This window comes from Thalassophryne amazonica, chromosome 6 (assembly GCF_902500255.1).
Source record: "Thalassophryne amazonica chromosome 6, fThaAma1.1, whole genome shotgun sequence".
Taxonomy (NCBI): Eukaryota; Metazoa; Chordata; class Actinopteri; order Batrachoidiformes; family Batrachoididae; genus Thalassophryne; species Thalassophryne amazonica.
Window position 1 is genome coordinate 102512642 of NC_047108.1, and position 14357 is coordinate 102526998.

The 14357-nt window shown below is 42.0% G+C and overlaps 1 protein-coding gene across 3 annotated transcripts in view; it reads right to left on the bottom strand.

Moving 5' to 3' along the window:
* Nucleotides 1–13972, bottom strand: part of si:dkey-70p6.1 (uncharacterized protein LOC570575 homolog) — a 40729-nt gene extending 26757 nt beyond the window's left edge. The window contains exon 1 of one of the 3 annotated variants that reach the window (XM_034173005.1): nt 13686–13972. The gene's annotated coding sequence lies outside the window, so the exon portion shown is untranslated. The remainder of the gene's footprint in view (nt 1–13685) is intronic. The other 2 variants (XM_034173006.1, XM_034173007.1) reach the window with 2 other exon arrangements.
* Nucleotides 13973–14357: the final 385 nt, after the last annotated feature.

A 14357-nucleotide genomic window follows, 5' to 3' on the forward strand; every position in this document is an offset into this window, starting at 1 on the left:
ATGAGGCTGTAAAACTATTGACGAGATACTCTAACTCACTTACAGAGTTTAGGTAGCTACTCTGCACTGTGTTGGTATATGGCATTAGAGAACATAAAGAAGGAATCATATCCTTAAACCTAGTTACAGCGCAGTCAGAACAAGATCTAAGATATGATTAAAGTGGTGGGTGGACTCATTTACTTTTTGAGCAAAGCCAATAGAGTCTAATAATAGATTAAATGCAGTGTTGAGGCTGTCATTCTCAGCATCTGTGTGGATGTTAAAATCGCCCACTATAATTATCTTATCTGAGCTAAGCACTAAGTCAGACAAAAGGTCTGAAAATTCACAGAGAAACTCACAGTAATGACCAGGTGGACGATAGATAATAACAAATAACACTGGTTTTTGGGACTTCCAATTTGGATGGACAAGACTAAGAGTCAAGCTTTCAAATGAATTAAAGCTCTGTCTGGGTTTTTGATTAATTAATAATCTGGAATGGAAGATTGCTGCTAATCCTCCGCCCCGGCCCGTGCTACGAGCATTCTGACAGTTAGTGTGACTCGGGGGTGTTGACTCATTTAATCTAACATATTCATCCTGCTGTAACCAGGTTTCTGTAAGGCAGAATAAATCAATATGTTGATCAATTATTATATCATTTACCAACAGGGACTTAGAAGAGAGAGACCTAATGTTTAATAGACCACATTTAACTGTTTTAGTCTGTGGTGCAGTTGAAGGTGCTATATTATTTTTTCTTTTTGAATTTTTATGCTTAAATAGATTTTTGCTGGTTATTGGTAGTCTGGGAGCAGGCACCGTCTCTACGGGGATGGGGTAATCAGGGGATGGCAGGGGGAGAGAAGCTGCAGAGAGGTGTGTAAGACTACAACTCTGCTTCCTGGTCCCAACCCTGGATAGTCACGGTTTGGAGGATTTAAGAAAATTGGCCAGATTTCTAGAAATGAGAGCTGCTCCATCCAAAGTGGGATGGATGCCGTCTCTCCTAACAAGACCAGGTTTTCCCCAGAAGCTTTGCCAATTATCTATGAAGCCCACCTCATTTTTTGGTTTGGAGACAAAGTCAGAGAGGCGAGATTGAGATGGTTTGGACATGTGCAGAGGAGAGACCCAGAGTATATAGGGAGAAGGATGCTGAGGATGGAGCCACCAGGCAGGAGGAGAAGAGGGAGATCAAAGAGGAGGTTCATGGATGTGCTGAGAGAGGACATGCAGGTGGTTGGTGTGACAGAGGAAGATACAGAGGACAGGGTGAGATGGAAACGATTGATCTGCTGTGGCGACCTCTAACGGGAACAGCCGAAAGACGAAGTAGAAGTCAGATTTTTACGTACACACTCATCATGGACATGAATGAACTTTATACAATGCACCTGTCCCACTGGCAGCAAAACAACCCCAGAGCATGATGCTACCACCACCATGCTTAACAACTGGTACAGTCTTTTTAGGTTTGAAAGCCTCACCTTTACACCTCCAAACATACCTCTTGTCATTGTGGCCAAATAGCTCAATTTTTGTCTTGTCCGACCATACAACCTTTCTCCAGAAGGTATTTTTGGCTTGTCCATGTGGGAAGCTGCAAATTCTGAGCCTTGGTGGTTCCTGGGTTGTTCCTGAACATCCTAACCAGTTTCCTTTCATCTGAGGGTGACAGTTTGGATCTTCTTCCAGACCTTGCCAGATTAACTTGGAATTTTGTACAATTGTTTGAACTGATGATCTCAGAATCTGCAGTTGTTTATAAATGGCACCAAGAGACCTTCCAAACTTCAAATCTACAATTCTCCTTCTTAGATCTTCACAGAGTTCCTTCAACTTTCCCATTGTTCTGAGTATTGGTCAGTCCAACGATTGCTGTCAAACACATCCTTTTAATGCAAAGAGAAACTACCAGTTGTAGTCAATCATGATCACTAACAAGGAGTTTATTGGACATCAAAAGACATTGACGAACCTTCAGCACCACTTATTAAAAGATGCAAGCGAATGTATGTATATATTTGAGCCTGTATGTATAGTTTTGACCCTGTGTGAATTAGAGAAGATCTAAAATGAATTCAAACTTGGGCACCCAATTCTTGATTATTAAAATCACTGATGATGCACACTGCACAATCATTCCATGCTGGAAAAAGAACTGCTGAAAGACTTCATTAAAAGCACAAAATTACCATGACGCTCATGGCCATGATGAGTGCATGTAAACTTCCTACCACAACTGTACCTTGAATAAGACAGAATATGAAACACATAAGCTATCTGAGATACTATACAGAGTCATACTCTTCTCTGGTTTCTCATAAAACTTCATTTTTTGCTTCCTTTTCAGTTATTTTTCAGACTTGGAAGCAAAGTATTGAGTATTCATCTGAAGTTACTTTTAATGAGACCTTTCCAACAATGTGGGTTATCCATAATTCATGTAGCCAATTGGGCAGATAATCTATCCAGAGGACTCGTGTCACAAATCCAAATCCTGCTGGCTATCAGGGCCTAATCAAGGGTTGGAACATTGCAGGAGATGTGAAAGGCTGCTATGTGGTTTTCTGTTCATATTATATTCACACCTATGAGGGATAACGGTCAAATAGTCATTTCACATAACCACCAGGGCCAGAGACAGATCACGTGCACATTATTTGGAAATAAGTCTTGTTTTATGACTCTCATAACTGCTTAATGTCCAGCTTCATACCAGGCCATAGAACCAAGGTGCCATATAAGGAACCAACCTGTAGTTTCATTCATCTGTACCCATCACAACCATTACAGTGGTAGAATGCTGTAAACACATGATGTCACATTTCCCATTTGAGATCCTGGTGTTTTCTACATAATAACAAAATGAAAACCATTGGCGACCTTGAGCGGACTACACTGGAAAAACAGAAAGCCTAAATGAATTTAGTTTGTCCAAATTAAATTAGCAAATTCACAGAAATATTATGTGATGAGTTCAACTGGCACAACTAATTACTTTATTTGTTACCAATTGAAGCAGCGTTGAAGGTTGGGGTAACGATTCTCTTTTTTTCAGTGTACACTGAGAAAGGAAATATGACTTAAATGAGTTGCACATGATCAGAATGTGTTCAAATAAAATAATTTTCTCATGTAAATCCAACAGAATATTTTATTATTTTATATAATTTTAATTTTTATAAAAATTATTTTATATTTTATATATTTTAATATTTGGAATCATCTCAAAGGTAATTATTTATAATGTTATAATGGATTGGTAAAACAGTTGCATTGTCATTCCTTCTTATGTGTTAGATAATGTATCTGTAAAATTATGTTTATTATAGATGTAACATTGTTCACATCTACGTAGTTCACAAAATGAATGCGTGCCAGAAATTTTGACAATTTCAAAGTTTTCTTTGCGCACTGGCTCGCAGCTGTGCACAGCTCATGCGCAGTTCACAATAGTTTACAACAGTTTGCAACGAGTTTACTCTCTGGCATGCCAGATTGTGTACCAGTGCAGGAATCAAATTTGTCCAAGTATCAAGGTGCCTTAACCCTACTGGATTTGGCAATATCCTGACAAAATATGTTTTTCAAACAGTATATTTTTGAAGACACTGACATTGACCAATCTGCTCCAAAATGAAATCATCTGAAGACACCCAACCAAAGAATATTCCTACACAGTTTGAAGAAAATACGCTCATTTCTTTTTATATATATATATATATATATATATATATATATATATATATATATATATATATATATATATATATATATATATATATATGAGGTCTATTAGAAAAGTATCCAACCTTATTATTTTTTTCAAAAACTATATGGATTTGAATCACGTTGTTATGTGTCGGACACAGCCCGGAGAACCGACCAGCGTTTGAAGGACCCAGTATAAAATAAGCAGAGCACGGTACAAAGGATAACAGAGTTTAATGAACATAACAGTGCTGTGAAAAATATAAAAGTGCGCGGTCTGGCGTGGTGGATTGCGGTGCGCTCCCAGCAGCGCTAACGGTCCGGAGCCAGAACTGGTTCGGACCCAAGGACCCCGCCGACACCCCCCAGGTGGCCGCGACAAACCGAGTCTGTGAAAGAAGGAATCATTATGTGAGTCCACACTCAACACACAGAGAGACCACTCAAAGGTGCACAAACAGCAAACACTTCCTGGCTTAATTACTAATCAGCTTCCCACCCTGCAGGCATGGAACATCCGGTTCACAAAACTCCACAGCAGTGGAAGCTGATTAAACGACTACATACAGCTCAATATAATAAGGTGTGAGGGACACCATATTTACTGACTGTATAAATGTTAGTCACAAAATCTAACGTACCTCAGGAAGTGTGCTGACGAGCGTGAGACCTCACCCCCTCCTCTTTCACAGACCATGCATCAAACCTGGACGTTCTCTGCATCCACTGATGATGAGATGGCTCTCGAGACACAATCTCACCCGTCTGGTCACAAGGTCGAGTCTCTGGCAAATACACACTGTGTACTCCAGTCTTAAATGCCACCATGTTCCAATCCATGTAGATGCACCACAGCTGTGAGTCCTGACGAGCCGCAGGTGATCAGGGTGAGGTCCTGATAAACTCAGCTACACAGCCACTCAGTCCCAAATGCAAGCCACCTGGAAGGAAAAACAAAAGACAGAAACAAAAAGGCAGCCAGGCCCCCCAGCCATACAACACACGTGTGATTACATCAGACATGCTTGAACCCTCGTGGGCATGCAAGAGTTTTTTCACACCTGTCGGTTACATCATTCATCTGTGGGCAGTCTTTGAGTGAGGAGTGGCCCACCCTCTCGTCGATTTTTTCATTGTTTAGGAATGGCTCAGACTGCTGCTTTGTTTGATCAAAATTTTTTCAAAACTGTAAGGCACAACTGAGTGGACACCATTCGATAAATTCAGCTGGTTTTCGGTAAAAATTTTAACGGCTGATGAGAGATTTTGGTCTGGTAGTGTCGCCGTAAGGACGGCCCACGGCGCCTGACAGAGATCTGCGCTTCGAGGCGGCAGCGTCTCGCCGTTTCAAGTTGAAAACTTCCACATTTCAGGCTCTGTTGACCCAGTAAGTCGTCAGAGAACAGAGAACTTTCAGAAGAAGTCAGCATGAGGAGTTTATTCGGACATTCCATTGTTAACGGACATTTTGTAATGAAAGAACGTGCGGGCAGAGTCACATGTCGGGCCGGACCCGACCGCGGGGGGTCGCGACAGGAAAAACACCTCCGTTGGAAACCTTAACGGGCAAGTTCGAACATGCCCAAGCTGTTAAACAATTTCTCAGTTACTCACTTGTTGAAAGCCATCAAAACCCGCCTGAATTTTACAAATGGTTTTCAACACGGAGGTGTTTTTCCTGTCACACAGATTCACCGAGTCATCACGGAAACGACTCTGTGAATTTGCGCGCACGTCTTTCATTAAAAAATGTCTTTAAACAGTGGAATGTCCGCATAAAGTCCTCATGCCGGCCTCTTCTGAATCTTCTCTGTTCTCTCACGACGTCCTGGGTGAATTAAGCCTTAAATTAGGATGATTTCATCTTGAAACAGGCCGACGACGGCGCCTGGAAGCGCTGCAGGACGTCCTGCTCTGTGGGAAGTCCTTACACCGACAGAAACACCCCATAATCTCTCATCAGCCGTTAAACTTTTCACCGAAAACCAGCTGAATTTCTCGAATAGTGTCCACTCGGATATTCCTCACAGGTCCAGAAAAAAGGTTGATAAAGTAACGCGCGCCGTCTCGAGCAGCGTGTGAAACAAAGGAATTCAGCAGAGAGGGCGGGACCACATCTCACTCAAGGCCTGCCCACAGGGAAATGACGTCACCGATACACGTGAAAAAACTCACACATGCGCACGACGGTTCAAGCATGACTGGTGTAATCGCATGTCAATCAAATCCATATAGTTTGGTTTTTTTATAAAACTGCCGGTTAGTTTTATAAGATACCTCGTATATATAAACGACTACGCTTATTCTGCTCTAGTGAAAATTATTTATGGTTGAAATGGTACAAATGACTCCAAATTTGCTCCAATAACTAGACTAGCCCCCACACTGCTTTGCTAAAAATATCTCCAAAGCAGCCATTCAAAAACTTCAGAAAGCTGTGGCCCACTTTGGAATCTTAAAATCTTCTGCAGCCCACCCAAACCTTTATTCACAATTGTACCGACTCATGAAGAATAACACAGAATTTGAATCCAAAGGCTTTGCTTTGTTACTTAAAATTATGTTTTTTTAAACAATCAAATATTTTGGGATAATTTCAAAATTTATTATAAAATTGAAAATCTCAACCAGACCAGCAGGGGGGCGTGGCCCACACGTTGGGATTCTTGGATTACGGGAGACGCTACAGTAACATGTTACCATGTGCCCATAAGATATAAATTAGTGTTATTCATGATTTATAAAAGATATCATCCTTCCTTCTCTCTATCAGCTATGTGTTGTTGCTGCACTTTGTCTTTTCCATAAAAGTGTTAAAGTATCTCATTTAACTGATTTGTTTTATTTTACGACAATCTGTATATTTGTTTTTCTATTAAATGCTATCAAGCTGTGCAGAGCCATCTTTTAAATATATTTCCACAGATTTGAATAATAATTTGCATTTCTTATTTTAGATCCAGCCACGAGCGCAACTGTTCTCGGCATAAAATCCAATTTGTACCAAATTTCACACTGCTGCACCAAACTTCACACACCAGCCTATCTACCACCACAATCAGCATCACTCCTGCTTTTTATTGGTCCCAGCGTGCCAAAAAGTCATCCTTATCATTGTCATTTCAGTGTCCGGAGCAGATAAACGGCTTTCCTTGTAGATTGAGATTAACTTCATTCTGATTATTATGAACATAATCTATTAATAAATCATGTTTTTCAACTGTGGATAATCAAGTTCATTTCATACTACTTTGAATGTAACTGAATGCTGCAGGGAACACAATGGGCCACCGTGTCCATCAAGACTATTTGGTGTACTTGGAAAAAAAAAGAGGCAATAACATGTAAAAGGGGTCACATTGTGCAAATAAGTTTTTTATCTGCTATTCGCGGTTGTAGTTTCATGTCAAATGTCTTCAAAAATCATCCAGTTATACATCTGTGCATGTGGAAATGAGCCTGATGAAAGCAAACTCTGCCTGAAACTGGTTGTCTTAGATTTCTGTGACATATGTCACACAACTTGCAGGAATAAAAGAACGCTGACACCCCCCCCCCCCCACCACCACCACCTTCAGAGAGGGGGTGTGGCAGCTCTTTTCTATTCAACCCTAATCGGTCAGTCCAGCCTCATGGTTTTTTTTTTCTGTGATATCGTCACAAATTGCATCACATTTTCGTGACACGGTGAGTTTCAATCAGTATTTTTAACCCTACTCCTATTCCTAATCATAACCCACTGCCCCCCCCATATCATCCCAAATTTCGTGATACCACCACAAAATACTTTCATGATATCGTCACGAAAATGTAGCACATTTTATGACGGTATCACAAACTAATAGATTAAATCACTTTTCATGACACCATCACAAACCGGTGTGAGAGCAGGTTGAATCAGTGCACCTGGTGTCCAAGCAAACCCCAGGGGTATATTTATTGATATATTTGCTGAACTGTTAATCTTTTTGAGCTAAAATTTTTTTGTAACTGTCACCTACACAATTAACTTCAATTTCACTTATTTTGATCCAATTTGGCTAAATACTATCAGTATTTTTATATTTTTTTTAAATGGGGACCACTTGAACCCCAGTTTGATATAAGGGTATCTGCTCAGCCTCCACAGCAAAACTTTGAGCTCCGTGTCAATTTTTTCATTACTACTGAACTGTCAGAGCAGTTTTTCTTCAGGTTATTAGTAGTCGGGCAACTGCAGTGAGTAGTGGTAAGTATTGATTTTTTACACTGAAAAGTCATGTTCAAAAAAAGAGAAAAATTAACAATCCATGTTCATAGGATTAAAAAAAACAAGACATTCTAGAGGGGTCCACATGTACAGACTAGTTTTTGATTTCAATTTATTTCATTTTATATAGAGCCAAATCACAACAAAATTGCCTCAAGGTGGAACCTTACCAATCCCCAGAGCAAGCACACAGGAGACTAGTCCTTTTCACGGTGTGTACTGAGGAGAGTTAAAGTGACAGGCACCAAAACAAGGTGTTTACAAGAGAGCTGAAAAACAGCCAACCTCACACTTCGCAATATGTTACAATTAGGGGTAGTACAATACCGATACTGGAACCGATACTGGAGTTTCTGGCGATACCACCACACTGATGCTGTTTAACCTGTTTTAAAACAACTAATCTCTTTAAAAAATACACAAAAACACAAACTAGCAATCTGACAGCACATCAACTTAAAATGTGAAACAAATATTCTCCCTTCCACCCAGCTGTAAATAGGCACTGGCCTCTGGGGGAGTTGTAGGCCCTCATATGCTTGACGCTACAGAATCCAGAGATAATTTTTACTGATAGTTTTTATTGATCTCACAGTGGAGATAATTTCTCCACTGTGAGATCAATAAAGTATATATCTATAAGCACTGGCACCAATGGGCCTGACAGCCTATATAGGGCAGCCTGCTCCTCACAGCAAAAAGGAAACACCCAAGAGCAGCATAGGAGGTTGCGGTCCCATCTTTGGTTGATGCGGAGACCACTGGGGTGTCATGTATACCCTCATGAGTAAACTGGCAGAGGATATACCCAGACAGCAATCCTTCCAGGGGGTACACCTGGAGTTCCTTGAGAGGTTGCTTGCCAAGCGGACCCCTCTCATCAAAAAAGACAAAAAGCATGTATCTGACCAGCTATTTGATAATGGGTGAGTGTGTCATGCATACATATAGTGCAGGGCTGTGGATCAAGTGCAGATGTGCAGCATGTACATATGTGCTTGTATAAAACCTTGTGATTTGCCATTATGTTGAAACACAGCAAAGATCACATTGCAGAAGGTTTTAGGATGTTCAAAATCAAGTGATAAGACTCCAGCTTTCCAAAATGTAGGCTCCTACTGCTGTACATACAGCAACCACTGTGTTAACACTGTGATACCAGATGCCTTCATGTGTGATCCTGGTGTAACATGCAATTATATATCAGTAGCAACATACCTGAGTGGTAATACCAGGGTGTGAGATGACATAGGCATTAGTGATATACATCAAACTTGAACCTCTGCCCGTCAACACTTAAGCCTACCCAGAAATGAAAAAAGTTGCACTTCATTGAGCGGCTGCTTGAGTCTGGGTCTAAAAAGGAGCAGATTCTCATAGAAGCCCATGTTAAACTTTAGAGCAGAAATAAATATATTTACAGCCTGGTACAAAAAAGAAAAAAAAAAAATCAGTTTTGGTCTCTATAGCTAATTTTCCTCTTCTTGACAGCTGTATGAGCAGCAGTTTTGTAAATAACTTTAACAAATATGACCAAATATGACATTTTAAATATGACCACATGTATGTCAAACTATCAGCACACCAAGTTTGTTGTAGAAAGATCAAAACTATAGATTTCTAGATAGACAGATAAACACAGATCATATCACTGGGCTGTGCAATGCCAGCGTCATTTTGTATTTTTGGCTGAATACATAAATATAAGTATTAAACCTTTTTGTTGGCCCATATGAACCTGTAAAAACGGTCCATAATATGACCTCTTTAAGGATTTGGGAGGTTGTGACCCTGTGTAACACCCCCGTTTCTACCTCTCCACCTAAACCAGACAATTTCTTGAGTGCAAAGAATCACAAGCACCTGTGAGGAAACTCATTTAATTCACACTTGCAACAGTGTCGGCATAATTGTATCTGCGCCGATTTGACAACTAAGCAGAGGAGTGGGTAATGAGAAGGAAGAAACGGGAAAGGTGCATGTGGGGAGGAAAAGACAGGATCCAGAGGCTTGCGTAGGAGTCGTCTGGCAGGTGTTTAAAGACGCTGAAAGCAGATGATGACAGGAGGCAGTCACATGGCTTCCCAGCCTTCCATCTCCAGATTGCGTCCTTTGGCGCTGTGTCCAACGCTCCCCACCCATTCTTCTCCCTCTCTGTCCCCCTGCCCGCGCCTGCGGTGTTAGTCAGAGTGACGCCTCAGCACTGCAGTGTATTCTCTGTCCCAGGAGCTGCCTTGTCTCAGCCAACCAATTGGACGTAAAGCTGTGAGCAGAGCAGGAAGAGGGCCTTCCACCAGCGGCTTTTCTGATTCTCCCCGGACACAGAGGTCCCCTCTGTCTGCCTTACAAATCACCCTCTGTTACCTGCAGGCGGCAGGTGTTGTGGCACATTCTTGCACCACACAGGGCCAAAATATGAAACATCAACAATTAATCAATCAATCAATCAATTTTTTTTTATATAGCGCCAAATCACAACAAACAGTTGCCCCAGTTGTTTCATTTCAAATGCATTGTTTTGATTAGATTAGGCCAGATAGAACTTTATTGGTCCCTTGGGAAGACTCCATCAGGGAAACTGAGGTTCCAGAAGCATTGTATAGCAGCACACAGGGTAAGAAGCACACAGAATATCAGAAGTGAAAAAAAAGAAGAACAGTTTGCAAATATAAATATAAATGCAAATACAAATACACAATATAAATACCAGACATACTGACCAATCCTGGTTTACTGGCTACTACTGTTCCTCTCATTCTCATTCCTGTCCTCTGTCTTCCTGTTACTCCTCTCACCCCCCCCCCCCCCCCCCCACCGAGTGAGGAGTTGTACAGTCTGATGGCCTGAGGGACAAATGAGTTGTTGTTGTTTTATGTTTGTTTTTTAATTAATAAGTGGTGCTGAAGGTTTAATGTAAAATAAACCTGAAACAAGTAGCCAATTAATAACTGGCACAAAACACCAGTAGATGGTAGCTGTTATGAGAAATCCTATAACTTGGTGTTCAAGACCCCAAAACCTAAGAAAGCCTCCACAAATTCCTTTTATCTATTTCTTTAGCATAGACTGGTGTGGTGTTTTCAAGAAATCCCCTTATGCCATCACAAAGATGTATAGGTGTCTTTATAGCCTTCTGAGAAACAACCAAACTGTTGGACCTTGAGGTACCACAAAAACTCCATTTATTTCTTGATCATAGCAATCAAGAAATGCTTCATAATGTTATAAAGATGTAATTATTCTGCTTATAACCAAATACAGCATTGGATCAAAGTTACTTTTAAAAAATATCTTAATCTCTTTTAATGCAGTAAGATAGGATGTTTTTCAAGAAACTACTTTATGACATTAGAAATATGAATAGATATTCTGCTGATTAAAAAAAACTGTTGGACCTTGAGCTACCTCATAATTTTTCCTTTTATCCCTTCCTTTAACACGGTAAGACAAGGTGATTTCAAGAACTCCATTTATGACATCATAAAGGTGTACAGGTATCCTGCTGACAAGCAAACAGACTGTTGAATCTTGAAGAAGAAATATATCCTGCACTCTCTGAGGCCCACTGGTGCCGGTGCTTATCTCCGGATACCATAGAGTGTGAGATTATGACTGTCCCTGGATGGGACGCCAGTTCATCACGGGTTACTTCCCAGCCAAGGCTGATACCCATTTACAGCTGGGTGAACTGATACAGAGACAGCATGAAAGGGAATCAAACACAGGTCTACTTATTGGTAGCCCAATTCCAACAATAAAATGTTTCCTTTTATCTCTCTCTTTATACATGAAAGACAGGATTTCAAGAAATCTCTTGATGACATCACAAAGATGTAAAGCTATCCTGTTTACAAGCAAACAAAGAGATGTTTCCACGGGGTGAGACAGATGTGGGACATTATGGGTGAAGGTTTGACTCACAACAGCCTCAGTGAATGACAGCAACCTGTGCACCTGTTGATGCGCCAAACTAATTAATTAAAAAGGATGAATCATGAATCAAAATACATCAGGTCTTATTTTTATTCCCAAAACTTAGCCATAATTGTTTTTGAACTATTTCCAAAGATAAAGAAGACGTGCAGGTTTTTCCACCTTCATGCCACGTGTCAACAAAACAAACGATGGTTTATCCGTCATAAAGCGGAAGTGGGAGTCGCCATCAACCTCACTGCCAGTCTGCTCAGATTTTGATAATAGAGGTGGTCGGATCGATCCTAATATCGATACCAACGCTGGTATCGATGCTGAACGATCCTCATGTAAAAAGATCGATACGCACTGACTGCTGCGCACGCAGATTCATCAAAGTCTACTCTGTCTGTAAGAGCAGTGCTGTGTCACACAACACGGAGCAGCGCACCCGTGTATTGTGGTTTGTCAGCCCTGTACCTCAGGAGATTTTGTTTTAAGTTGTGCTGAGTGATTTTTTTTTTATCAAAAATGTTGATTGTGATAATAAAGTATTTTGTTGTCACATACAATGTTTGGCGAAATTCTATCCTAGGTCTTTTGGATCCTTTGGATCTATGAAGCTTAAATATGAAAAAGTATTGGTATTGGTATCGATATTGGCAATACTGGGCCTGTATTTACTTGGTATCGGATCAATACCAAAATTCCCGGTATCACCCACCTCTGTTTGATAAACCACCTGGGAGATCACGTGGGGTAAAAACCTCACCCTCTGCGTGACACAAATAACAGCAACGTTTGTGTATTAGAAAGAGAAGAGGGAGAAAGAGTGTGTGTGTGTGTGTGTGTGGGGGGGGGCTATTGTGTGAGAATGTGAATTAGGTCAAATGTTTGCTTGCAACAATGACAAACCATGTGGGATAGAAGGCTGCGTGGGAAAAGAAGAAGCTATATGTTTCAATGTGCAACCGCGTTTAATTTTAATGCACACAAATAATCATAAAGTAAGACATCATTTGCTCAGCAGATTTCACAAAGGATCCTGCAACTGGATTTTGCACAACGCCAGCTAGAGGTTAGAAAGACTCGAATGGTGTGTGTGCTTGGACCTAAAGGTATAATCCTCTTTCATGGCATCCGCATCCATCACGCACATTTGGGTGCCGAGCCTCTGGACTGTCAACCGCAGTGGTGCTGGTGCCAACAGGTTCCAATCCAGCGCCAATCAGCGATAAAATCAGGGTGTGAACGTGATCAGCGCGCAGGTCCACAGAGGCGGCCGGCGCATGGCGCGCAGGCACGCGTTCCCGGATTTGTTTCATTTCCAGATCAAAGTGAGGATTTTTTGGGATGCTGTGTGTCCCCGAGGTCAGCTAAGCCACTTCCCCGCCCCCCCACCCTTACTGAGGGAGGAGACGTCGGGTGGGGGCGGGGGCGCGCCGTGGGTCTAATGATGTTTATGGTTCGCGGTGCGCATGAAAAAACGCGTGACTGGAGGGTTCGCGCGCCTTCCTCCCGACAGATCACAATCATGTTCTCTGATGAATCCGTTCATTTATTTTTATTTTATTTTATTTTATTTTTTTTTTTTTGGGGGGGGGGGGGTAGCCTTTAGCCACAAAAGGCGATGCAGTGAGACAGGAGCGGGCGCGCACGTGTCTCTGTGTTAAATACGCACAAAGAGAGAAAAACGCACAGGATGAATTCAAGTTACTATCTGTGCCAAGTGCGCGTGCACCTTCAGGTATAGCACATATATGAATGACCCCCTCCAACCCCCCCCTCCAGCCTGTCACACATGGCGCAGCCTTGTACTCACTCAGCTCGCAGATTTTGGGAGGCGCAGCGTCAATCGCTTCCTTCGGGTTCCGCTCGGACCAGGCGCGCCCCGCAAACATAATCAATCAAACTTGACAGCTCGGCTTTCCTCGGGCTTCAGAAAAAAAAAACATCCAGGAATGCAGCATATTGCATGTGACATCCTCCGGCGGCCGCGCTGACCCCCCTCGCGCGCCCTGTCCACGCTCCTCTGCTCCCCAGCAGCCACAAGGCACGCTGGGAAGTGCAGCCCGATGATCCGATGCTCCGTCTCTCTGCCGCCGTCTCCTCCGCGGGTCCTCATGCCCCCTCCATCTCCACTGGCATCCCCTCGGCTCAGTACCGTGGATCCATGTGACACAGGCAGAGCTGGAGACCCCCCAATTATGAATTTACTTTTTGATTCTATCGCCATCGCTTGGAAGGACGGAGAAGTGCAGGTCTCCGCACACAGGCGGCATTAGGTGTGGGGGTACAGGGGGCTTTAGCCCCAAAACACGAAATGACTTGACATTTTCCAACCAGAATCCCTTTGTTTCTTTAATCCTTTATGAGGTGTGACTGCTGTTGAGCAATTTGCACAGAAAGACAGCTGTTAACAGGAGAACTGGCTTCAAGTAGTGGATTACTGTAACGTCCTATTTTTACCATCAAATATTTGTCCAGCGGATAA